Source organism: Panulirus ornatus, chromosome 45, assembly GCF_036320965.1.
Source record: "Panulirus ornatus isolate Po-2019 chromosome 45, ASM3632096v1, whole genome shotgun sequence".
Taxonomy (NCBI): Eukaryota; Metazoa; Arthropoda; class Malacostraca; order Decapoda; family Palinuridae; genus Panulirus; species Panulirus ornatus.
Window position 1 is genome coordinate 602,737 of NC_092268.1, and position 27,136 is coordinate 629,872.

General features: G+C 40.0%; 2 protein-coding genes across 10 annotated transcripts in view; one reads left to right on the plus strand and one right to left on the minus strand.

Annotated features, from left to right (window-relative positions):
• Window positions 1–27,136, minus strand: part of LOC139762964 (uncharacterized) — a 614,722-nt gene that overhangs the window by 312,770 nt on the left and 274,816 nt on the right. Inside the window, exon 1 of one of the 5 annotated variants that reach the window (XM_071688315.1) lies at window positions 6,549–6,651. The exons of 2 other annotated variants lie outside the window; for them this stretch is intronic. The gene's annotated coding sequence lies outside the window, so the exon portion shown is untranslated. Of the gene's footprint in view, window positions 1–852; window positions 874–3,925; window positions 3,951–6,548; window positions 6,652–27,136 lie in introns of those variants that run through there. 2 more of the 5 variants (XM_071688314.1, XM_071688332.1) reach the window with 2 other exon arrangements.
• Window positions 13,318–27,136, plus strand: part of LOC139762967 (uncharacterized) — a 135,873-nt gene continuing 122,054 nt past the window's right edge. For 3 of the 5 annotated variants that reach the window (XR_011715886.1, XM_071688378.1, XM_071688377.1), the window contains exons 1-2: window positions 13,318–13,440; window positions 14,689–14,754. The gene's annotated coding sequence lies outside the window, so the exon portion shown is untranslated. The other 2 variants (XR_011715889.1, XR_011715888.1) reach the window with 2 other exon arrangements.

The window sequence follows — 27,136 nt, forward strand, 5'->3', positions numbered from 1 at the left end:
TCTAAAGGGAAAGAGACAAATTAAAAGTTTCCTTAAAAGACCGTTTAGTGGTGCCAAAGTCCAATACAGTTAAATGATGTCTTCCAAAAATAAAAAGAGAAATTAACTGTTAAGTTTAAATCCCCTTTGGAGCCGCCAAAGGCAATTACAGGGGCATAGAGGCATCAAAAGGGAAAGAAACATTTGGAAAGCTTACTTTAATGCCACTTTGGGGATGACAAAGGGCAAGAGAATTGCGGTGAGGCATCCAAAAATTTAGAGGAAAATTGAAGGATTAATCTAAATCCCCTTTGGCGTCTTCAAAGGCCTTTACAGCGGAATACTGGCATCTGAAGGGAAAGAGACAATTCAAAAGTTTACTTAAAAGACCGTTTAGGGGTGCCAAGGTCCAATACAGTTGCATGGTGGCATCCAAAAATAAAAAGACAAATTAACGGTTTACTTTAGATCCCCTTTGGAGCCGCCAAAGGTAATTAGAGTGGCATAGAGGCATCAAAAGGGAAAGAAACATTTGGAAAGCTTACTTTAATGCCACTTTGGGGATGCCAAAGGGCAAGAGAATTGCGGTGAGGCATCCAAAAATTTAGAGGAAAATTGAAGGATTAATCTAAATCCCCTTTGGCGTCTTCAAAGGCCTTTACAGGGGAATACTGGCATCTGAAGGGAAAGAGACAAATTAAAAGTTTACTTAAAAGACCGTTTAGGGGTGCCAAAGTCCAATACAGTTGCATGGTGGCATCCAAAAATAAAAACACAAATCAAAGGTTTAGTTTAAATCCCCTTTGGCACCGCCAAAGGTAATTAGAGGGGCATAGAGGCATCAAAAGGGAAAGAAACATTTGGAAAGCTTACTTTAATGCCACTTTGGGGATGCCAAAGAGCAAGAGAATTGCGGTGAGGCATCCAGAAATTTAGAGGAAAATTGAAAGATTAATCTAAATGCCCTTTGGCGTCTTCAAAGGCCTTTACAGGGGAATACTGGCATCTGAAGGGAAAGGGACAAATCAAAAGTTTACTTAAAAGACCGTTTAGAGGTGCCAAAGTCCAATACATTTGCATGATGTTATCTAAAATTTTTTTTTTTTTTTTTTTTTTTTTTATACTTTGTCGCTGTCTCCCGCGTTTGCGAGGTAGCGCAAGGAAACAGACGAAAGAAATGGCCCAACCCCCCCCCCCCCCCATACACATGTACATACACACGTCCACACACGCAAATATACATACCTCCACAGCTTTCCATGGTTTACCCCAGACGCTTCACATGCCTTGCTTCAATCCACTGACAGCACGTCAACCCCTGTATACCACATGACTCCAATTCACTCTATTTCTTGCCCTCCTTTCACCCTCCTGCATGTTCAGGCCCCGATCACACAAAATCTTTTTCACTCCATCTTTCCACCTCCAATTTGGTCTCCCTCTTCTCCTCGTTCCCTCCACCTCCGACACATATATCCTCTTGGTCAATCTCTCCTCACTCATTCTCTCCATGTGCCCAAACCATTTCAAAACACCCTCTTCTGCTCTCTCAACCACGCTCTTTTTATTTCCACACATCTCTCTTACCCTTACGTTACTTACTCGATCAAACCACCTCACACCACACATTGTCCTCAAACATCTCATTTCCAGCACATCCATCCTCCTGCGCACATCTCTATCCATAGCCCACGCCTCGCAACCATACAACATTGTTGGAACCACTATTCCCTCAAACATACCCATTTTTGCTTTCCGAGATAATGTTCTCGACTTCCACACATTTTTCAAGGCTCCCAAAATTTTCGCCCCCTCCCCCACCCTATGATCCACTTCCGCTTCCATGGTTCCATCCGCTGACAGATCCACTCCCAGATATCTAAAACACTTCACTTCCTCCAGTTTTTCTCCATTCAAACTCACCTCCCAATTGACTTGACCCTCAACCCTACTGTACCTAATAACCTTGCTCTTATTCACATTTACTCTCAACTTTCTTCTTCCACACACTTTACCAAACTCAGTCACCAGCTTCTGCAGTTTCTCACATGAATCAGCCACCAGCGCTGTATCATCAGCGAACAACAACTGACTCACTTCCCAAGCTCTCTCATCCCCAACAGACTTCATACTTGCCCCTCTTTCCAGGACTCTTGCATTTACCTCCCTTACAACCCCATCCATAAACAAATTATCTAAAAATAAAAATACAAATTAACGGTTTAATTTAAATCCCCTTTGGAGCCGCCAAAGGCAATTACAGGGGCATAGAGGCATCAAAAGGGAAAGAAACATTTTGAAAGCTTACTTTAATGCCTCTTTGGGAAAGCTAAAGGGCAAGAGAATTGCGGTGAGGCATCCAAAAATTTATAGGAAAATTGAAGGATTAATCTAAATGCCCTTTGGCGTCTTCAAAGGCCTTTACAGGGGAATAGTGGCATCTGAAGGGAAGAGACAAATCAAAAGTTTACTTAAAAGACCGTTTAGAGGTGCCAAAGTCCAATACAGTTGCATGATGTCATCTAAAGACAAAAAGACAAATTAACGGTTTACTTTAAATCCCCTTTGGAGCCGCCAAAGGCAATTACAGGGGCATAGAGGCATCAAAAGGGAAAGAAATATTTGGAAAGCTTACTTTAATGCCACTTTGGGGAAGCTAAAGGGCAAGAGAATTGCGGTGAGGCATCCAAAAATTTAGAGGAAAATTGAAGGATTAATCTAAATCCCCTTTGGCGTCTTAAAGGCCTTTACAGGGGAATAGTGGCATCTAAAGGGAAAGAGACAAATTAAATGTTTCCTTAAAAGACCGTTTAGGGGTGCCAAAGTCCAATACAGTTGCATGATGTCTTCCAAAAATAAAAAGAGAAATTAAGGGTTAAGTTTAAATTCCCTTTGGAGCCGCCAAAGGCAATTACAGGGGCATAGAGGCATCAAAAGGGAAAGAAACATTTGGAAAGCTTAATTTAATGCCACTTTGGGGATGCCAAAGGGCAAGAGAAATGCGGTGAGGAATCCTAAAATTTAGAGGAAAATTGAAGGATTAATCTAAATCCCCTTTGGCGTCTTGAAAGGCCTTTACAGCGGAATACTGGCATCTGAAGGGAAAGACAAATTTAAAAGTTTACTTAAAAGATCGTTTAGTGGTGCCAAGGTCCAACACAGTTGCATGGTGGCATCCAAAAATAAAAAGACAAATTAACGGTTAACTTTAAATCCCCTTTGGCGCCGCCAAAGGCAATTACAGGGGCATAGAGGCATCAAAAGGGAAAGAAACATTTGGAAAGCTTCCTTTAATGCTACTTTGGGGATGCCAAAGGGCAAGAGAATTGCGTGGAGGTATCCAAAATTTTAAGAGGAAAATTGAAGGATTAATCTAAATCCCCTTTGGCGTCTTCAAAGGCCTTTACAGGGGAATAGCGGCATCTGAAGGAAAAAGACAAATACAAAGTTTACTTAAAAGACCGTTTAGGGGTGCCAAAGTCCAATACACTTGCATGATGTCATCCAAAATTAAAAAGACATATTAACGGTTTACTTTAAATCCCCTTTGGAGCCGCCAAAGGCAATTACAGGGGCATAGAGGCATCAAAAGGGAAAGAAACATTTAGAATGCTTACTTTAATGCCACTTTGGGGATGCCAAAGGGCAAGAGAATTGCGTGGAGGTATCCAAAATTTTAAGAGGAAAATTGAAGGATTAATCTAAATCCCCTTTGGCGTCTTCAAAGGCCTTTACAGGGGAATAGTGGCATCTGAAGGGAAAGAGACAAATCAAAAGTTTACTTATAAGACCGTTTAGGGGTGCCAAAGTCCAATACTCTTGCATGATGTCATTCAAAATTAAAAAGACATATTACCAGTTTTCTTTGAATCCCCTTTGGCGCCGCCAAAGGCAATTACAGGTGCATAGAGGCATCAAAACGGAAAGAAACATTTAGAATGCTTACTTTAATGCCACTTTGGGGATGCCAAAGGGTAAGAGAATTGCGGTGAGGCATCCAAAAATTTAGAGGAACATTGAAGGATTAATCTAAATCCCCTTTGGCGTCTTGAAAGGCCTTTACATGGGAATACTGGCATCTGAAGGGAAAGACACAATTTAAAAGTTTACTTAAAAGACCGTTTAGGGGTGCCAAAGACCAATACAGTTGCATGGTAGCATCCAAAAATAAAAATACAAATCAAAGGTTTAGTTTAAATCCCTTTGGCGCCGCCAAAGGTAATTAGAGGGTCATAGAGGCATCAAAAGAGAAAGAAACATTTGGAAAGCTTACTTTAATGTCACTTTGGGGATGCCAAAGGGCAAGAGAATCGCGGTGAGGCATCCAAAAATTTAGAGGAAAATTGAAGGATTAATCTAAATGCCCTTTGGCGTCTTCAAAGGCCTTTACAGGGGAATACTGGCATCTGAAGGGAAAGAGACAAATCAAAAGTTTACTTAAAAGACCGTTTAGAGGTGCCAAAGTCCAATACAGTTGTATGATGTCATCTAAAAATAACAAGACAAATTAACGGTTTACTTTAAATCCCCTTTGGAACCGGCAAAGGCAATTACAGGGGCATAGAGGCATCAAAAGGGAAAGAAACATTTGGAAAGTTTACTTTAATGCCACTTTGGGGATGCCAAAGGGCAAGAGAATTGCGGTGAGGCATCCTAAAATTTAGAGGAAAATTGAAGAATTAATCTAAATCCCCTTTGGCGTCTTCAAAGGCCTTTACAGCGGAATACTAGCATCTAAAGGGAAAGAGACAATTTAAAAGTTTACTTAAAAGACCGTTTAGGGGTGCCAAAGTCCAATACAGTTGCATGGTGGCATCCAAAAATAAAAAGACAAATTAACGGTTTACTTTAAATCCCCTTTGGCGCTGCCAAAGGCAATTACAGGGGCATAGAGGCATCAAAAGGGAAAGAAACATTTGGAAAGCTTACTTTAATGCCACTTTGGGGATGCCAAAGGGCAAGAGAATTGCGTGGAAGCATCCAAAATTTTAGAGGAAAATTGAAGGATTCATCTAAATCCCCTTTGGCGTCTTCAAAGGCCTTTACAGGGGACTACTGGCATCTGAAAGGAAAGAGACAAATCAAAAATTTACTTAAAAGACCGTTTAGGGGTGCCAAAGTCCAATACAGTTGCATGATGTCATCCAAAAATAAAAAGAGAAATTAAAGGTTTACTTTAAAACCCCTTTGGAGATGCCAAAGGCAATTGCAGGGGCATAGAGGCATCAAAAGAGAAAGAAACATTTGGAAAGCTTACTTTAATGCCACTTTGGGGATGCCAAAGGGCAAGAGAATTGCGGTGAGGCATCCAAAAATTTAGAGGAAAATTGAAGGATTAATCTAAATCCCCTTTGGCGTCTTCAAAGGCCTTTACAGGGGAATACTGGCATCTGAAGGGAAAGAGACAAATCAAAAGTTTACTTAAAAGACCGTTTAGAGGTGCCAAAGTCCAATACAGTTGCATGATGTCATCTAAAAATAAAAAGACAAATTAACGGTTTACTTTAAATCCCCTTTGGAGCAGGCAAAGGCAATTACATGGGCATAGAGGCATCAAAAGGGAAAGAAACATTTGGAAAGCTTACTTTAATGCCACTTTGGGGAAGCTAAAGGGCAAGAGAATTGCGGTGAGGCATCCAAAAATTTAGAGGAAAATTGAAGGATTAATCTAAACGCCCTTTGGCGTCTTCAAAGGCCTTTACAGGGGAATACTGGCATCTGAAGGGAAAGAGACAATTTGAAAGTTTACTTAAAAGACCGTTTAGGGGTGCCAAGGTACAATACAGTTGCATGGTGGCATCCAAAAATAAAGAGACAAATTAACGGTTTACTTTAAATCACCTTTGGCGCCGCCAAAGGCAATTACAGGGGCATAGAGGCATCAAAAGGGAAAGAAACATTTGGAAAGCTTACTTTAATGCCACTTTGGGGATGCCAAAGGGCAAGAGAATTGCGGTGAGGCATCCAGAAATTTAGAGGAAAATTGAAGGATTAATCTAAATCCCCTTTGGCGTCTTCAAAGGCCTTTACAGGGGATTCCTGGCATCTGAAGGGAAAGAGACAAATAAAAAGTTTACTTAAAAGACGGTTTAGGGGTGCCTAAGTCCAATACAATTGCATGATGTCACCCAGAAATAAAAAGACAAATTAACGGTTTACTTTAATTCCCCTTTGGCGCCGCTAAAGGCAATTACATGGGCATAGAGGCATCAAAAAGGGAAAGAAACATTTGGAAAGCTTACTTTAATGCCACTTTGGGGATGCCAAAGGGCAAGAGAATTGCGGTGAGGCATCCTAAAATTTAGAGGAAAATTGAAGGATTAATCTAAATCCCCTTTGGCGTCTTCAAAGGCCTTTACAGGGGAATACTGGCATCTGAAGGGAAAGAGACAAATTAAAAGTTTACTTAAAAGACCGTTTAGGGTGCCAAAGTCCAATACAGTTGCATGGTGGCATCCAAAAATAAAAAGACAAATTAACGGTTAAGTTTAAGTCCCCTTTGGCGCCGCCAAAGGCAATTACAGGGGCATAGAGGCATCAAAAGGGAAAGAAACATTTGGAAAGCTTACTTTAATGCCACTTTGGGGATGCCAAAGGGCAAGAGAATTGCGTGGAGGCATCCAAAAATTTAGAGGAAAATTGAAGGATTAATCTAAATCCCCTTTGGCGTCTTCAAAGGCCTTTACAGGGGAATACTGGCATCTGAAGGGAAAGAGACAAATTAAAAGTTTACATTATAAGGCATCTTACAGACTGACAATGGATCTATACATTGAATAAGGCATCTTACAGACTGACAAGGATTATACATTCAATAAGGCATCCTTTACAGCACCTGACAAGGATCTTTACATTCAATAAGGCATCTTACAGACTGAAACAACATTTGGAAAGACTACTTAATGGTACATTGAATAGGCATCTTACAGACTGACAATGGGATCTTATACATTCAATAAGGCATCTTACAGACTGACAATGGGATCTTATACATTCAATAAGGCATCTTACAGACTGACAATGGGATCTTATACATTCAATAAGGCATCTTACAGACTGACAATGGGATCTTATACATTCAATAAGGCATCTTACAGACTGACAATGGGATCTTATACATTCAATAAGGCATCTTACAGACTGACAATGGGATCTTATACATTCAATAAGGCATCTTACAGACTGACAATGGGATCTTATACATTAATAAGGCATCTTACAGACTGACAATGGGATCTTATACATTCAATAAGGCATCTTACAGACTGACAATGGGATCTTATACATTCAATAAGGCATCTTACAGACTGACAATGGGATCTTATACATTCAATAAGGCATCTTACAGACTGACAATGGGATCTTATACATTCAATAAGGCATCTTACAGACTGACAATGGGATCTTATACATTCAATAAGGCATCTTACAGACTGACAATGGGATCTTATACATTCAATAAGGCATCTTACAGACTGACAATGGGATCTTATACATTCAATAAGGCATCTTACAGACTGACAATGGGATCTTATACATTCAATAAGGCATCTTACAGACTGACAATGGGATCTTATACATTCAATAAGGCATCTTACAGACTGACAATGGGATCTTATACATTCAATAAGGCATCTTACAGACTGACAATGGGATCTTATACATTCAATAAGGCATCTTACAGACTGACAATGGGATCTTATACATTCAATAAGGCATCTTACAGACTGACAATGGGATCTTATACATTCAATAAGGCATCTTACAGACTGACAATGGGATCTTATACATTCAATAAGGCATCTTACAGACTGACAATGGGATCTTATACATTCAATAAGGCATCTTACAGACTGACAATGGGATCTTATACATTCAATAAGGCATCTTACAGACTGACAATGGGATCTTATACATTCAATAAGGCATCTTACAGACTGACAATGGGATCTTATACATTCAATAAGGCATCTTACAGACTGACAATGGGATCTTATACATTCAATAAGGCATCTTACAGACTGACAATGGGATCTTATACATTCAATAAGGCATCTTACAGACTGACAATGGGATCTTATACATTCAATAAGGCATCTTACAGACTGACAATGGGATCTTATACATTCAATAAGGCATCTTACAGACTGACAATGGGATCTTATACATTCAATAAGGCATCTTACAGACTGACAATGGGATCTTATACATTGAATAAGGCATCTTACAGACTGACAATGGGATCTTATACATTCAATAAGGCATCTTACAGACTGACAATGGGATCTTATACATTCAATAAGGCATCTTACAGACTGACAATGGGATCTTATACATTCAATAAGGCATCTTACAGACTGACAATGGGATCTTATACATTCAATAAGGCATCTTACAGACTGACAATGGGATCTTATACATTCAATAAGGCATCTTACAGACTGACAATGGGATCTTATACATTGAATAAGGCATCTTACAGACTGACAATGGGATCTTATACATTCAATAAGGCATCTTACAGACTGACAATGGGATCTTATACATTCAATAAGGCATCTTACAGACTGACAATGGGATCTTATACATTCAATAAGGCATCTTACAGACTGACAATGGGATCTTATACATTCAATAAGGCATCTTACAGACTGACAATGGGATCTTATACATTCAATAAGGCATCTTACAGACTGACAATGGGATCTTATACATTCAATAAGGCATCTTACAGACTGACAATGGGATCTTATACATTCAATAAGGCATCTTACAGACTGACAATGGGATCTTATACATTCAATAAGGCATCTTACAGACTGACAATGGGATCTTATACATTCAATAAGGCATCTTACAGACTGACAATGGGATCTTATACATTCAATAAGGCATCTTACAGACTGACAATGGGATCTTATACATTCAATAAGGCATCTTACAGACTGACAATGGGATCTTATACATTCAATAAGGCATCTTACAGACTGACAATGGGATCTTATACATTCAATAAGGCATCTTACAGACTGACAATGGGATCTTATACATTCAATAAGGCATCTTACAGACTGACAATGGGATCTTATACATTCAATAAGGCATCTTACAGACTGACAATGGGATCTTATACATTCAATAAGGCATCTTACAGACTGACAATGGGATCTTATACATTCAATAAGGCATCTTACAGACTGACAATGGGATCTTATACATTGAATAAGGCATCTTACAGACTGACAATGGGATCTTATACATTCAATAAGGCATCTTACAGACTGACAATGGGATCTTATACATTCAATAAGGCATCTTACAGACTGACAATGGGATCTTATACATTCAATAAGGCATCTTACAGACTGACAATGGGATCTTATACATTCAATAAGGCATCTTACAGACTGACAATGGGATCTTATACATTCAATAAGGCATCTTACAGACTGACAATGGGATCTTATACATTCAATAAGGCATCTTACAGACTGACAATGGGATCTTATACATTCAATAAGGCATCTTACAGACTGACAATGGGATCTTATACATTCAATAAGGCATCTTACAGACTGACAATGGGATCTTATACATTCAATAAGGCATCTTACAGACTGACAATGGGATCTTATACATTCAATAAGGCATCTTACAGACTGACAATGGGATCTTATACATTCAATAAGGCATCTTACAGACTGACAATGGGATCTTATACATTCAATAAGGCATCTTACAGACTGACAATGGGATCTTATACATTCAATAAGGCATCTTACAGACTGACAATGGGATCTTATACATTCAATAAGGCATCTTACAGACTGACAATGGGATCTTATACATTCAATAAGGCATCTTACAGACTGACAATGGGATCTTATACATTCAATAAGGCATCTTACAGACTGACAATGGGATCTTATACATTCAATAAGGCATCTTACAGACTGACAATGGGATCTTATACATTCAATAAGGCATCTTACAGACTGACAATGGGATCTTATACATTCAATAAGGCATCTTACAGACTGACAATGGGATCTTATACATTCAATAAGGCATCTTACAGACTGACAATGGGATCTTATACATTCAATAAGGCATCTTACAGACTGACAATGGGATCTTATACATTCAATAAGGCATCTTACAGACTGACAATGGGATCTTATACATTCAATAAGGCATCTTACAGACTGACAATGGGATCTTATACATTCAATAAGGCATCTTACAGACTGACAATGGGATCTTATACATTCAATAAGGCATCTTACAGACTGACAATGGGATCTTATACATTCAATAAGGCATCTTACAGACTGACAATGGGATCTTATACATTCAATAAGGCATCTTACAGACTGACAATGGGATCTTATACATTCAATAAGGCATCTTACAGACTGACAATGGGATCTTATACATTCAATAAGGCATCTTACAGACTGACAATGGGATCTTATACATTCAATAAGGCATCTTACAGACTGACAATGGGATCTTATACATTCAATAAGGCATCTTACAGACTGACAATGGGATCTTATACATTCAATAAGGCATCTTACAGACTGACAATGGGATCTTATACATTCAATAAGGCATCTTACAGACTGACAATGGGATCTTATACATTCAATAAGGCATCTTACAGACTGACAATGGGATCTTATACATTCAATAAGGCATCTTACAGACTGACAATGGGATCTTATACATTCAATAAGGCATCTTACAGACTGACAATGGGATCTTATACATTCAATAAGGCATCTTACAGACTGACAATGGGATCTTATACATTCAATAAGGCATCTTACAGACTGACAATGGGATCTTATACATTCAATAAGGCATCTTACAGACTGACAATGGGATCTTATACATTCAATAAGGCATCTTACAGACTGACAATGGGATCTTATACATTCAATAAGGCATCTTACAGACTGACAATGGGATCTTATACATTCAATAAGGCATCTTACAGACTGACAATGGGATCTTATACATTCAATAAGGCATCTTACAGACTGACAATGGGATCTTATACATTCAATAAGGCATCTTACAGACTGACAATGGGATCTTATACATTCAATAAGGCATCTTACAGACTGACAATGGGATCTTATACATTCAATAAGGCATCTTACAGACTGACAATGGGATCTTATACATTCAATAAGGCATCTTACAGACTGACAATGGGATCTTATACATTCAATAAGGCATCTTACAGACTGACAATGGGATCTTATACATTCAATAAGGCATCTTACAGACTGACAATGGGATCTTATACATTCAATAAGGCATCTTACAGACTGACAATGGGATCTTATACATTCAATAAGGCATCTTACAGACTGACAATGGGATCTTATACATTCAATAAGGCATCTTACAGACTGACAATGGGATCTTATACATTCAATAAGGCATCTTACAGACTGACAATGGGATCTTATACATTCAATAAGGCATCTTACAGACTGACAATGGGATCTTATACATTCAATAAGGCATCTTACAGACTGACAATGGGATCTTATACATTCAATAAGGCATCTTACAGACTGACAATGGGATCTTATACATTCAATAAGGCATCTTACAGACTGACAATGGGATCTTATACATTCAATAAGGCATCTTACAGACTGACAATGGGATCTTATACATTCAATAAGGCATCTTACAGACTGACAATGGGATCTTATACATTCAATAAGGCATCTTACAGACTGACAATGGGATCTTATACATTGAATAAGGCATCTTACAGACTGACAATGGGATCTTATACATTGAATAAGGCATCTTACAGACTGACAATGGGATCTTATACATTGAATAAGGCATCTTACAGACTGACAATGGGATCTTATACATTCAATAAGGCATCTTACAGACTGACAATGGCATCTTATACATTCAATAAGGCATCTTACAGACTGACAATGGGATCTTATACATTGAATAAGGCATCTTACAGACTGACAATGGGATCTTATACATTGAATAAGGCATCTTACAGACTGACAATGGGATCTTATACATTCAATAAGGCATCTTACAGACTGACGTGTCCACAATGGATTAAATGCGTCATTCCATTATTTTCGCAGTCCACTTTCATACGTGTGGCGCCAACACTCTCCTTGGACACTAATAAATCTTATCCATAAATAAATATTTTCATTCGTATATGACCAGTGCGGAATGAGCCAAGAATCTTTCACTGAACTCGCGAGAAAACTCTTAAAGAAACACCATAACACATGAACACAAGAGTTATTGTAATGCTGACCAAATGTCAGTCCTGCCTTTGACAACATACCAGTTCCATCATGACCGAGCCCCACATACACCATCCCAGTACACTAACGAGCCAACTATCATTTTCGAGGTATTTCTCAGTTCAAAGTAGGACAGATTTGTTTTCTTTCCTCATCAATCACATACACCGTCCTCTTATCTAAAGACATCTCATTAATCTAAGAAAACTCATTAATCATCTATAACGAGAGTGGTAATTACAATATCACACACGAGATCTCACCTATTGGGAAACCAAAGGGTAACTGCTCGCTCCGGTGACACGAGAGGAACATCACTTGGTTTCCCGCCACCTGATGGTCTCTCCTCACTTTTTTTTTACTATGATGATGAGAGTAATCATGAACACCTCACTGACAAATACCGTTCATATAAGCCAAATTCTGATTTATGTATTACATAAGCTTTGAAAATCCCTGCTTTGTTCATCAGCCTAGGTCATCTTATATACATTTGCTCATGATTATCACCTTCATTGGATATAGTTGCAATAAATAAGTCGTGTTCTCCTTCGTCCTGTATAAACAAAGCTCCCAATTGGTCAAAAGAAAAATGGAGTTAGCCAATCAGCATTGCAAGCCATGCCATCACGGTCGATTTCATTTCTATCAGAAGATTAATCTTTTATAGAACCCTTTCGAAACCCGAATTAATATATCTAGTTTTGATGAAAAAGCCTAAATATGTCTAGTAATTACAATTGAATTAGTGACAGGGGCCATGTTACCAGCCCGAAGGATAAATCAGATTTCTAAATTTTATCTGATTTATCAGAGAGCGTCCTGAGAGGTGGTGTTTATATACAACTTACGTAGAATATTTTTAGGACAATTTATATAATGAATTATGCAAATAAGGTTTAGTATATGCTATCTAATAGAAAATATTTCCTTCAGTAAATTATAAACCAGCATTTATGAAATTCTTTTGAAATGAATACTGAAAATAGATACAAAAACCATGAGATAAAATATAACGCAACCTGTAATTAAAAGTTCGTCGTCACTCTCGTAATGTTTGTGTTGTGATGCAGGAACACGTTTCTTGTATATTTCATCCATAATAACGAAGTGATAATAGATTATCTACTGTATGCAGCGACCATAAGTGAGTAATGTAACCTTAGTACCATTTAAAAAGTAGATACGTTTTTATCCAGTAAGGTAGTTATGAAACACTCAAATAAGGGTGTCGCATCGTTCGTAAACTTTAGAAATAAACTTAACTCGTTGAATTTGTACAATATTTGGGTTAATATAATGTTTTGGTGATTTGAAACTCATTTTTATCTGATATTTGTCAGTATTTCTAATATAAAGTGTAGTTATTTATAATTGTGCCCTGCTATCGTACGTCAGTTATGTACCATAAGCATTTTCTATTGTCTCTTCAACTTGGCATCATTATTATCTATGTACACAGTCTAGTGTTGAGATAAAACACTACACTGTTGTAGATAACAAGAAAAATGTGGAGGCAGTTCATCAGTTTATGGAAACACGTATTACAGTGGATGAATTTTGACGACAATGGTACTAATGTGTTCCTTAAACTATAGACCTCATATAGAGTGGTGTCCCCACAATGTGATTAGGTCCATGAAGTTGAGGAAAGATGGGCAGAATTACTCTATATCAACAATATGGATTTTCAAAAATCCATTGGTACCACTTTCATCAAAATCTGTCTTGAATTTTATACAGGTCTTGCTGGCGGGTGACACCATATATCCACACAATGCTTTGTTTAAATTCTAGAGAGCTTTATTTGGTGTGTAAATCAAGTTTTAAACAATAAAGCTTTATATCATTTCATGAAAGTGCCACATGGATGTGTTATTCTCCGAACCTTCAGCTACACGTGATTTACTCGGGTTTGTGCAGAAGCATAATGCTAGGCTGTCAGGCTTGGTTTTGGGAATGCTGAACAAACATGTTTTTTTCTTAATTATTCTGATAGAGGGCTTCAACAGTGTGCAAGAAGTTGAGGAATTACTATACTCGGTCACATAAATTTTTCTTGAATGATAGTACCCGCAGATGCATACAAAATTAAAACAGCTATCGTGTATGTACGTATTGTAACCCACATATTCTAAGTTTATTATGTCAAAATCTTATTTACCCATGGATGCAAATTTCTCTTTATTATAACAAAATCTTATTTACTCATAGATGCAATTTTCCCGCAATTAAGGTGCTTTTTTGAGAAGTACATAGATTTTTGTTTTGGTAAAAGTGATCAGCACTTTTCATCATTTGGTGATAATTTGGACTTTATGCAGCAGCCAACACAGGCTCTATTTTCATGTTGTGGAAAGTGTAATTTCATGAGTTTTTTTTTTCTTCTTTTTAGATTCAAACAATGGAGGAAGAATTTGAAACCCGTGCCTGGGATGAGGCTCCTGATGCAGAACCTCTGGTAAGATGTAACAGCATTTGATATCATGATGATCTTGTACAGTTATTTACTGTGTTACTGTAGTGATTTGTAATCAGAGTACCTGGCACGTTGTTGATATGGAAACATAGAACATGTTTCACAGTGTTCAGAGTAATAATGCATTAGCTATTACTTTTAAGGCATAACCACACAGTGGGCGTATTGCAGTATAACTATGTGCAAGTCGATGTCATGGTAAAATATAACCTTGTCCTGACCACGGTAGAATGTGGCTGTGTATACCAGGTATTTCCATAGAAAGAATTTGCCACATATACGACTTAGTATTGTAGTAATTTATACCTGTGTATAGGGTAGAACTGTTGTAGAGTTATACCATCTAGGTGTTATGAAGGTGAGATGTAACCAAATACTGGGCATGTCCATGCTGTGTATTGTACTGAATACTTGCTAAGCTGTAACCATCACTTATTATTATTATTATTATTTTGCTTTGTCGCTGTCTCCTGCGTTTGCGAGGTAGTGCAAGGAAACAGACGAAAGAAATGGCACAACCCACCCCCATACACAATGTACACACACACACACACGCTCACACACACAAATATACATACCTATACATCTCAATGTACACATATATATACACACACAGACACATACATATATACCCATGCACACAATTCACACTGTCTGCCCCTATTCATTCCCATCGCCACCTCGCCACACATGGAATACCATCTCCCTCCCCACTCATGTGTGCGAGGTAGCACTAGGAAAAGACAACAAAGACCCCATTCGTTCACACTCAGTCACCAGCTGTCACGCAATAATGCCCGAAACCACAGCCCCTTTTCCACATCCAGGCCCCACACAACTTTCCATGGTTTACCCCAGACGCTTCACATGCCCTGATTCAATCCACTGACAGCATGTCAACCCCGGTATACCACATCGATCCAATTCACTCTATTCCTTGCACGCCTTTCACCCTCCTGCATGTTCAGGCCCCGATCACTCAAAATCTTTTTCACTCCATCTTTCCACCTCCAATTTGGTCTCCCACTTCTCCTCGTTCCCTCCACCTCCGACACATATATCCTCTTGGTCAATCTTTCCTCACTCATTCTCTCCATGTGCCCAAACCATTTCAAAACACCCTCTTCTGCTCTCTCAACCACGCTCTTTTTATTCCCACACATCTCTCTTACCCTTACATTACTTACTCGATCAAACCACCTCACACCACACATTGTCCTCAAACATCTCATTTCCAGCACATCCACCCTCCTGCGCACAACTCTATCCATAGCGCACGCCTCGCAACCATACAACATTGTTGGAACCACTATTCCTTCAAACATACCCATTTTTGCTTTCCGAGATAATGTTCTCGACTTCCACACATTCTTCAAGGCTCCCAGGATTTTCGCCCCCTCCCCCACCCTATGATTCACTTCCGCTTCCATGGTTCCATCCGCTGCCAGATCCACTCCCAGATATCTAAAACACTTTACTTCCTCCAGTTTTTCTCCATGCAAACTTACCTCCCAATTGACTTGACCCTCAACCCTACTGTACCTAATAACCTTGCTCTTATTCACATTTACTCTTAACTTTCTTCTTTCACACACTTTACCAAACTCAGTCACCAGCTTCTGCAGTTTCTTACATGAATCAGCCACCAGCGCTGTATCATCAGCGAACAACACCTGACTCACTTCCCAAGCTCTCTCATCCACAACAGACTGCATACTTGCCCCTCTTTCCAAAACTCTTGCATTCACCTCCCTAACAACCCCATCCATAAACAAATTAAACAACCATGGAGACATCACACACCCCTGCCGCAAACCTACATTCACTGAGAACCAATCACTTTCCTCTCTTCCTACACGTACACATGCCTTACATCCTCGATAAAAACTTTTCACTGCTTCTAACAACTTGCCTCCCACACCATATATTCTTAAAACCTTCCACAGAGCATCTCTATCAACTCTATCATATGCCTTCTCCAGATCCATAAATGCTACATACAAATCCATTTGTTTTTCTAAGTATTTCTCACATACATTCTTCAAAGCAAACACCTGATGCACACATCCTCTACCACTTCTGAAACCACACTGCTCTTCCCCAATCTTATGCTCTGTACATGCCTTCACCCTCTCAATCAATACCCTCCCATATAATTTACCAGGAATACTCAACAAACTTATACCTCTGTAATTTGAGCACTCACTCTTATCCCCTTTGCCTTTGTACAATGGCACTATGGAAGCATTCCGCCAATCCTCAGGCACCTCACCATGAATCATACATACATTAAATAACCTTACCAACCAGTCAAGAATACAGTCACCCCTTTTTTTAATAAATTCCACTGCAATACCATCCAATCCTGCTGCTTTGCCGGCTTTCATCTTCCGTAAAGCATTTACTACCTCTTCTCTATTTACCAAATAATTTTCCCTAACCCTCTCACTTTGCACACCACCTCGACCAAAACACCCTATATCTGCCACTCTATCATCAAACACATTCAACAAACCTTCAAAATACTCACTCCATCTCCTTCTCACATCACCACTACTTGTTATCACCTCCCCATTAGCCCCCTTCACTGAAGTTCCCATTTGCTCCCTTGTCTTATGCACTTTATTTACCTCCTTCCAAAACATCTTTTTATTCTCCCTGAAATTTAATGATACTCTCACCCCAACTCTCATTTTTCCTTATTTTCACCTCTTGCACCTTTCTCTTGACCTCCTGCCTCTTTCTTTTATACCTCTCCTGCTAATTTGCATTTTTTCCCTGCAAAAATCGTTCAAATGCCTCTCTCTTCTCTTTCACTAATAATCTTACTTCTTCATCCCACCACTCACTACCCTTTCTAATCAACCCACCTCCCACGCTTCTCATGCCACAAGCATCTTTTGCACAATCCATCACTGATTCCCTAAATACATTCCATTCCTCCCCCACTCCCCTTACTTCCATTGGTCTCACCTTTTTCCATTCTGTACTCAGTCTCTCCTGGTACTTCCTCACACAAGTCTCCTTCCCAAGCTCACTTACTCTCACCACCCTCTTCACCCCAACATTCACTCTTCTTTTCTGAAAACCCATACAAATCTTCACCTTAGCCTCCACAAGATAATGATCAGACATCCCTCCAGTTGCACCTCTCAGCAAATTAACATTAATATTAAGTAGAAGTAGTAGATAGAATTAGGTGGGAGCTTTACATAGAAGTAGTAGGCTGGAAGATCAGGCAGAGATGTTAGGTAGTAGTAGTTGGTAGGAATATTAGGGTGGTCTATTAGGGTGAGGAGAGTTATGCTATGGCCATCCCCTTGAGGGAGTTTCCAAAAGGAAAGGTCATCAGAGATATACACGTAGATAGATAGATATGACTGTTGTACTTAATTTGTTGCTTTTCCATGTCCTTTTTTATGTACCTCTTTCAGTGCACTAGGTGATAATTTCTGGTCTTGGATTGCTATGTTTGACATGGCTGTTTGTTAGTTTCTCCAAGTTCATTTATTTTAGGCTTTGATATTTTATTTTTTGATTTTCTAGCTCTTTTTAGTCTGTGTTAATTATTAATATTTATATATGTTTATTTGTTATATTTAATTGCTGTTTCCCACTGATGCGGGAAACAGACGAATAATGGCCCATCCACTCATATACACATATATACATAGACACCCATACATGCACATGTACATACACACTTATACATATATATATACACAGTTACATATTAATACTTGCTTGCTTTCTTCAATTACCCGTGCCACCCCACAGGAAACAGCATCACCACCCCCCTGCGTCAGCGAGGTAGCACCAGTTAAGCAGACCAAAAAAGGCCACATTCATGTGCGAAGTGAGAGGGTTAGGGAGAATGATTTGGTAAACAGATAAGAGGGAGTGGAAGCTTTGCGGAAGATGAAAGCCGGCAAGACAGTGGTTTTGGATGGTATTGCAGTGGAATTTATTAAAAAAGGGGGTGACTGTGTTGCTGACTGGTTGGTATGTATAGTTAATGTATGTATGACTCATGGTGAGGTGCCTGAGGATTGGTGGAATGCTTGCATAGTGCCATTGTACAAAGGCAAAGGGGATAAAGGTGAGTGCTCAAATTACAGAGGTATAAATTTGTTGAGTATTCCTGGGAAATTGTATTTTATTTATTTATTTTGCTTTGTCACTGTCTCCCACATTTGCGAGGTAGCACAAGGAAACAGACGAAAGAAATGGCCCAACCCACCCCCATACACATATATATACATACACGTCGACACATGCAAATATACATACCCATACATCTCACAGTACACATATATATACACACACAGACACATACATATATACACATGCACACAATTCACACTGCCTTTATTCATTCATATCGCCACCTCACCACACATGGAATAACACCCCCACTCCCCCCCTCATGTGTGCGAGGTAGCGCTTGGAAAAGACAACAAAAGCCCCATTCGTTCACACTCAGTCTCTAGCTGTCATGTAATAATGCCCGAAACCACAGCTCCCTTTCCACATCCAGGCCCCACACAACTTTCCATGGTTTACCCCAGATGCTTCACATGCCCTGATTCAGTCCATTAACAGCAAGTCTACCCCGGTATACCACATCGATCCAATTCACTCTATTCCTTGCCCGCCTTTCACCCTCCTGCATGTTCAGGCCCCGATCACTCAAAATCTTTTTCACTCCATCTTTCCACCTCCAATTTGGTCTCCCACTTCTCCTCGTTCCCTCCACCTCCGACACATATATCCTCTTTGTCAATCTTTCCTCACTCATTCTCTCCATGTGCCCAAACCATTTCAAAACACCCTCTTCTGCTCTCTCAACCACACTCTTTTTATTTCCACACATCTCTCTTACCCTTACATTACTTACTCGATCAAACCACCTCACACCACACATTGTCCTCAAACATCTCATTTCCAGCACATCCACCCTCCTGCGCACAACTCTATCCATAGCGCACGCCTCGCAACCATACAACATTGTTGGAACCACTATTCCTTCAAACATACCCATTTTTGCTTTCCAAGATAATGTTCTCGAATTCCAAACATTCTTCAAGGCTCCCAGGATTTTTGCCCCCTCCCCCACCCTATGATTCACTTCCACTTCCATGGTTCCATCTGCTGCCAGATCCACTCCCAGATATCTAAAACACTTTACTTCCTCCAGTTTTTCTCTATTCAAACTTACCTCCCAAGTGACTTGACCCTCAACCCTACTGTACCTAATAACCTTGCTCTTATACACATTTACTCTTAACTTTCTTCTTTCACACACTTTACCAAACTCAGCCACCAGCTTCTGCTGTTTCTCACATGAATCAGCCACCAGCGCTGTATCATCAGCGAACAACAACTGACTCACTTCCCAAGCTCTCTCATCCACAATAGACTTCATACTTGCCCCTCTTTCCAAAACTCTTGCATTCACCTCCCTAACAACCCCATCCATAAACAAATTAAACAACCATGGAGACATCACACAACCCTGCCACAAACCTACATTCACTGAGAACCAATCACTTTCCTCTCTTCCTACACATACACATGCCTTACATCCTCGATAAAAAGTTTTCACTGCTTCTAACAACTTGCCTCCCACACCATATATTCTTAATACCTTCCACAGAGCATCTCTATCAACTCTATCATATGCTTTCTCCAGATCCATAAATGCTACATACAAATCCATTTGCTTTTCTAGGTATTTCTCACATACATTCTTCAAAGCAAACACCTGATCCACACATCCTCTACCACTTCTGAAACCACAGTGCTCTTCCCCAATCTGATGCTCTGTACATGCCTTCACCCTCTCAATCAATACCCTCCCATATAATTTACCAGGAATACTCAACTAACTTATACCTCTGTAATTTGAGCACTCATTCTTATCCCCTTTGCCTTTGTACAATGGCACTATGCATGCATTCCGCCAATCCTCAGGCACCTCACCATGAGTCATACATACATTAAATAACCTTACCAACCAGTCAAGAATACAGTCACCCCCTTTTTTAATAAATTCCACTGCAATACCATCCAAACCTGCTGCCTTGCCGGCTTTCATCTTCCACAAAGCTTTTACTACCTCTTCTCTGTTTACCAAATCATTTTCCTAACCCTCTCACTTTGCACAGCACCTAGACCAAAACACCCTATATCTGCCACTCTATCATCAAACACATTCAACAAACCTTCAAAATACTCACTCCATCTCCTTCTCACGTCACCACTACTTGTTTTCACCTCCCCATTAGCGCCCTTCACTGAAGTTCCCATTTACTCCCTTGTCTTACGCACTTTATTTACCTCCTTCCAGAACATCTTTTTATTCTCCGTAAAATGTAATGATATTCTCTCACCCCAACTCTCATTTGCCCTCTTTTTCACCTCTTGCACCTTTCACTTGACCTCCTGTCTCTTTCTTTTATACATCTCCCACTCAATTGCATTTTTTCCCTGCAAAAATCGTCCAAATGCCTCTCTCTTCTCTTTCACTAATAATCTTACTTCTTCATCCCACCACTCACTACCCTTTCTAATCAACCCACCTCCCACGCTTCTCATGCCACAAGCATCTTTTGCGCAATCCATCACTGATTCCCTAAATACATCCCATTCCTCCCCCACTCCCCTTACTTCCATTGTTCTCACCTTTTTCCATTCTGTACTCAGTTTCTCCTGGTACTTCCTCACACAAGTCTCCTTCCCAAGCTCACTTACTCTCACCACCCTCTTCACCCCAACATTCACTCTTCTTTTCTGAAAACCCATACAAATCTTCACCTTTGCCTCCACAAGATAATGATCAGACATCCCTCCAGTTGCTCCTCTCAGCAAATTAACGTTAATATTAAGTAGAAGTAGTAGATAGAATTAGGTGGGAGCTTTACATAGAAGTAGTAGGCTGGAAGATCAGGCAGAGATGTTAGGTAGTTGTAGTTGGTAGGAATATTAGGGTGGTCTATTAGGGTGAGGAGAGTTATGCTATGGCCATCCCCTTGAGGGAGTTTCCAAAAGGAAAGGTCATCAGAGATATACACGTAGATAGATAGATATGACTGTTGTACTTAATTTGTTGCTTTTCCGTGTCCTTTTTTATGTACCTCTTTCAGTGCACTGGGTGATAATTTCTGGTCTTGGATTGCTATGTTTGACATGGCTGTTTGTTAGTTTCTCCAAGTTCATTTATTTTAGGCTTTGATATTTTATTTTTTGATTTTCTAGCTCTTTTTAGTCTGTGTTAATTATTAATATTTATATATGTTTATTTGTTATATTTAATTGCTGTTTCCCACTGATGCGGGAAACAGACAAATAATGGCCCATCCACTCATATACACATATATACATAGACACCCATACATGCACATGTACATACACACTTATACATATATATACACAGTTACATATTAATACTTGCTTGCTTTCTTCAATTACCTGTGCCACCCCACAGGAAACAGCATCACCACCCCCCTGCGTCAGTGAGGTAGCACCAGTTAAGCAGACCAAAAAAGGCCACATTCATGTGCGAAGTGAGAGGGTTAGGGAGAATGATTTGGTAAACAGAGAAGAGGGAGTGGAAGCTTTGCGGAAGATGAAAGCTGGCAAGACAGTGGTTTTGGATGGTATTGCAGTGGAATTTATTGAAAAAGGGGGTGACTGTGTTGCTGACTGGTTGGTATGTATAGTTAATGTATGTATGACTCATGGTGAGGTGCCTGAGGATTGGTGGAATGCTTGCATAGTGCCATTGTACATAGGCAAAGGGGATAAAGGTGAGTGCTCAAATTACAGAGGTATAAATTTGTTGAGTATTCCTGGGAAATTGTATTTTATTTATTTATTTTGCTTTGTCACTGTCTCCCACATTTGCGAGGTAGCACAAGGAAACAGACGAAAGAAATGGCCCAACCCACCCCCATACACATGTATATACATACACGTCGACACACGCAAATATACATACCCATACATCTCACAGTACACATATATATACACACAGACACATACATATATACACATGCACACAATTCACACTGCCTTTATTCATTCATATTGCCACCTCGCCACACATGGAATAACATCCCCCTCCCCCCCTCATGTGTGCGAGGTAGCGCTAGGAAAAGACAACAAAGGCCCCATTCGTTCACACTCAGTCTCTAGCTGTCATGTAATAATGCCCGAAACCACAGCTCCCTTTCCACATCCAGGCCCCACACAACTTTCCATGGTTTACCACAGACGCTTCACATACCCTGATTCAATCCATTAACAGCATGTCTACCCCGGTATACCACATCGATCCAATTCACTCTATTCCTTGCCCGCCTTTCACCCTCCTGCATGTTCAGGTCCCGGTCACTCAAAATCTTTTTTACTCCATCTTTCCACCTCCAATTTGGTCTCCCACTTCTCCTCGTTCCCTCCACCTCCGACACATATATCCTCTTTGTCAATCTTTCCTCACTCATTCTCTCCATGTGCCCAAACCATTTCAAAACACCCTCTTCTGCTCTCTCAACCATGCTCTTTTTATTTCCACACATCTCTCTTACCCTTACATTACTTACTCGATCAAACCACCTCACACCACACATTGTCCTCAAACATCTCATTTCCAGCACATCCACCCTCCTGCGCACAACTCTATCCATAGCCCACGTCTCGCAACTATACAACATTGTTGGAACCACTATTCCTTCAAACATACCCATTTTTGCTTTCCGAGATAATGTTCTTGATTTCCACACATTCTTCAAGGCTCCCAGAATTTTCGCCCCCCTCCCCCACCCTATGATTCACTTCCGCTTGCATGGTTCCATCCGCTGTCAGATCCACTCCCAGATATCTAAAACACTTTACTTCCTCCAGTTTTTCTCCATTCAAACTTACCTCCCAATTGACTTGACCCTCAACCGTACTGTACCTAATAACCTTACTCTTATTCACATTTACTCTTAACTTTCTTCTTTCACACACTTTACCAAACTCAGTCACCAGCTTCTGCAGTTTCTCACATGAATCAGCCACCAGCGCTGTATCATCAGCGAACAACAGCTGACTCACTTCCCAAGCTCTCTCATCCACAACAGACTTCATATTTGCCCCTCTTTCCAAAACTCTTGCATTCACCTCCCTAACAACCCCATCCATAAACAAATTAAACAACCATGGAGACATCACACACCCCTGCCGCAAACCTACATTCACTGAAAACCAATCACTTTCCTCTCTTCCTACACGTACACATGCCTTACATCCTCGATAAAAACTTTTCACTGCTTCTAACAACTTGCCTCCCACACAAATATATTCTTAGTACCTTCCACAGAGCATCTCTATCAACTCTATCATATACCTTCTCCAGATCCATTAATGCTACATACAAATCCATTTGCTTTTCTAAGTATTTCTCACATACATTCTTCAAAGCAAACACCTGATCCACACATCCTCTACCACTTCTGAAACCACATTGCTCTTCCCCAATCTGATGCTCTGTACACGCCTTCACCCTCTCAATCAATACCCTCCCATATAATTTACCAGGAAAACTCAACAAACTTATACCTCTGTAATTTGAGCACTCACTCTTATCCCCTATGCCTTTGTACAATGGCACTATGCATGCATTCCGCCAATCCTCAGGCACCTCACCATGAATCATTTTTTTTTTTTTTTTTTTTTTTTTTTTTTAATACTTTGTCGCTGTCTCCCGCGTTTGCGAGGTAGCGCAAGGAAACAGACGAAAGAAATGGCCCAACCCCCCCCCCCCCATACACATGTACATACACACGTCCACACACGCAAATATACATACCTACACAGCTTTCCATGGTTTACCCCAGACGCTTCACATGCCTTGATTCAATCCACTGACAGCACGTCAACCCCTGTATACCACATGACTCCAATTCACTCTATTCCTTGCCCTCCTTTCACCCTCCTGCATGTTCAGGCCCCGATCACACAAAATCTTTTTCACTCCATCTTTCCACCTCCAATTTGGTCTCCCTCTTCTCCTCGTTCCCTCCACCTCCGACACATATATCCTCTTGGTCAATCTCTCCTCACTCATTCTCTCCATGTGCCCAAACCATTTCAAAACACCCTCTTCTGCTCTCTCAACCACGCTCTTTTTATTTCCACACATCTCTCTTACCCTTACGTTACTTACTCGATCAAACCACCTCACACCACACATTGTCCTCAAACATCTCATTTCCAGCACATCCATCCTCCTGCGCACATCTCCATCCATAGCCCACGCCTCGCAACCATACAACATTGTTGGAACCACTATTCCCTCAAACATACCCATTTTCGCTTTCCGAGATAATGTTCTCGACTTCCACACATTTTTCAAGGCTCCCAAAATTTTCGCCCCCTCCCCCACCCTATGATCCACTTCCGCTTCCATGGTTCCATCCGCTGACAGATCCACTCCCAGATATCTAAAACACTTCACTTCCTCCAGTTTTTCTCCATTCAAACTCACCTCCCAATTGACTTGACCCTCACCCCTACTGTACCTAATAACCTTGCTCTTATTCACATTTACTCTCAACTTTCTTCTTCCACACACTTTGCCAAACTCAGTCACCAGCTTCTGCAGTTTCTCACATGAATCAGCCACCAGCGCTGTATCATCAGCGAACAACAACTGACTCACTTCCCAAGCTCTCTCATCCCCAACAGACTTCATACTTGCCCCTCTTTCCAGGACTCTTGCATTTACCTCCCTTACAACCCCATCCATAAACAAATTAAACAACCATGGAGACATCACACACCCCTGCCGCAAACCTACATTCACTGAGAACCAATCACTTTCCTCTCTTCCTACACGTACACATGCCTTACATCCTCGATAAAAACTTTTCACTGCTTCTAACAACTTGCCTCCCACACCATATATTCTTAATACCTTCCACAGAGCATCTCTATCAACTCTATCATATGCCTTCTCCAGATCCATAAATGCTACATACATACATTAAATAACCTTACCAACCAGTCAACAATACAGTCACCCCCTTTTTTAATAAATTCCACTGCAATACCATCCAAACCTGCTGCCTTGCCGGCTTTCATCTTCCGCAAATCTTTTACTATCTCTTCTCTGTTTACCAAATCATTTTCCCTAACCCTCTCACTTTGCACACCACCTCGACCAAAACACCCTATATCTGCCACTCTATCATCAAACACATTCAACAAACCTTCAAAATACTCACTCCATCTCCTTCTCACATCACCACTACTTGTTATCACCTCCCCCATTAGCCCCCTTCACTGAAGTTCCCATTTGCTCCCTTGTCTTATGCACTTTATTTACCTCCTTCCAAAACATCTTTTTATTCTCCCTGAAATTTAATGATACTCTCTCATCCCAACTCTCATTTGCCCTCTTTTTCACCTCTTGCACCTTTCTCTTGACCTCCTGCCTCTTTCTTTTATACCTCTCCCACTCATTTGCATTTTTTCCCTGCAAAAATCGTCCAAATGCCTCTCTCTTCTCTTTCACTAATAATCTTACTTCTTCATCCCACCACTCACTACCTTTTCTAATCAACCCACCTCCCACGCTTCTCATGCCACAAGCATCTTTTGCGCAAGCCATCACTGCTTCTCTAAATACATCTCATTCCTCCCCCACTCACCTTTTTCCATTCTGTACTCAGTCTCTCATGGTACTTCCTCACACAAGTCTCCTTCCCAAGCTCACTTACTCTCACCACTCTCTTCACCCCAACATTCTCTCTTCTTTTCTGAAAACCCCCACAAATCTTCACCTTTGCCTCCACAAGATAATGATCAGACATCCCTCCAGTTGCACCTCTCAGCACATTAACATCCAAAAGTCTCTCTTTCGTGCATCTATCAATTAACACGTAATCCAATAACGCTCTCTGGCCATCTCTCCTACTTACATACGTATTCTTATGTATATCTCGCTTTTTAAACCAGGTATTCCCAATCACCAGTCCTTTTTCAGCACATAAATCTACAAGCAATTGTGGGGAATTGATGTTCGAAACCATTTTGAATTTTTGTGATTCAGAAACTTTTTAGAATCTACACGTTGTTTTATGAGAAAAGTAGGCAAGACTAAGAAGGATATTTACTGGAAAGTTATGGGTTAGAAAACAACAAGAAAATCTTAGGTGAGGGTATATTTAGAAGAAATCAGTTAGGTAAAGAAGTGGGTGATTTAAGAAGGTGACCAGTTTGAAGTACAGAAGGTAGGGATGACGAGTCAATGAAAGATACAACACGATTTTATTTGCTGTGAGGAGTCAGAGGAAATGTCATTTAGGATGTTTCTAAA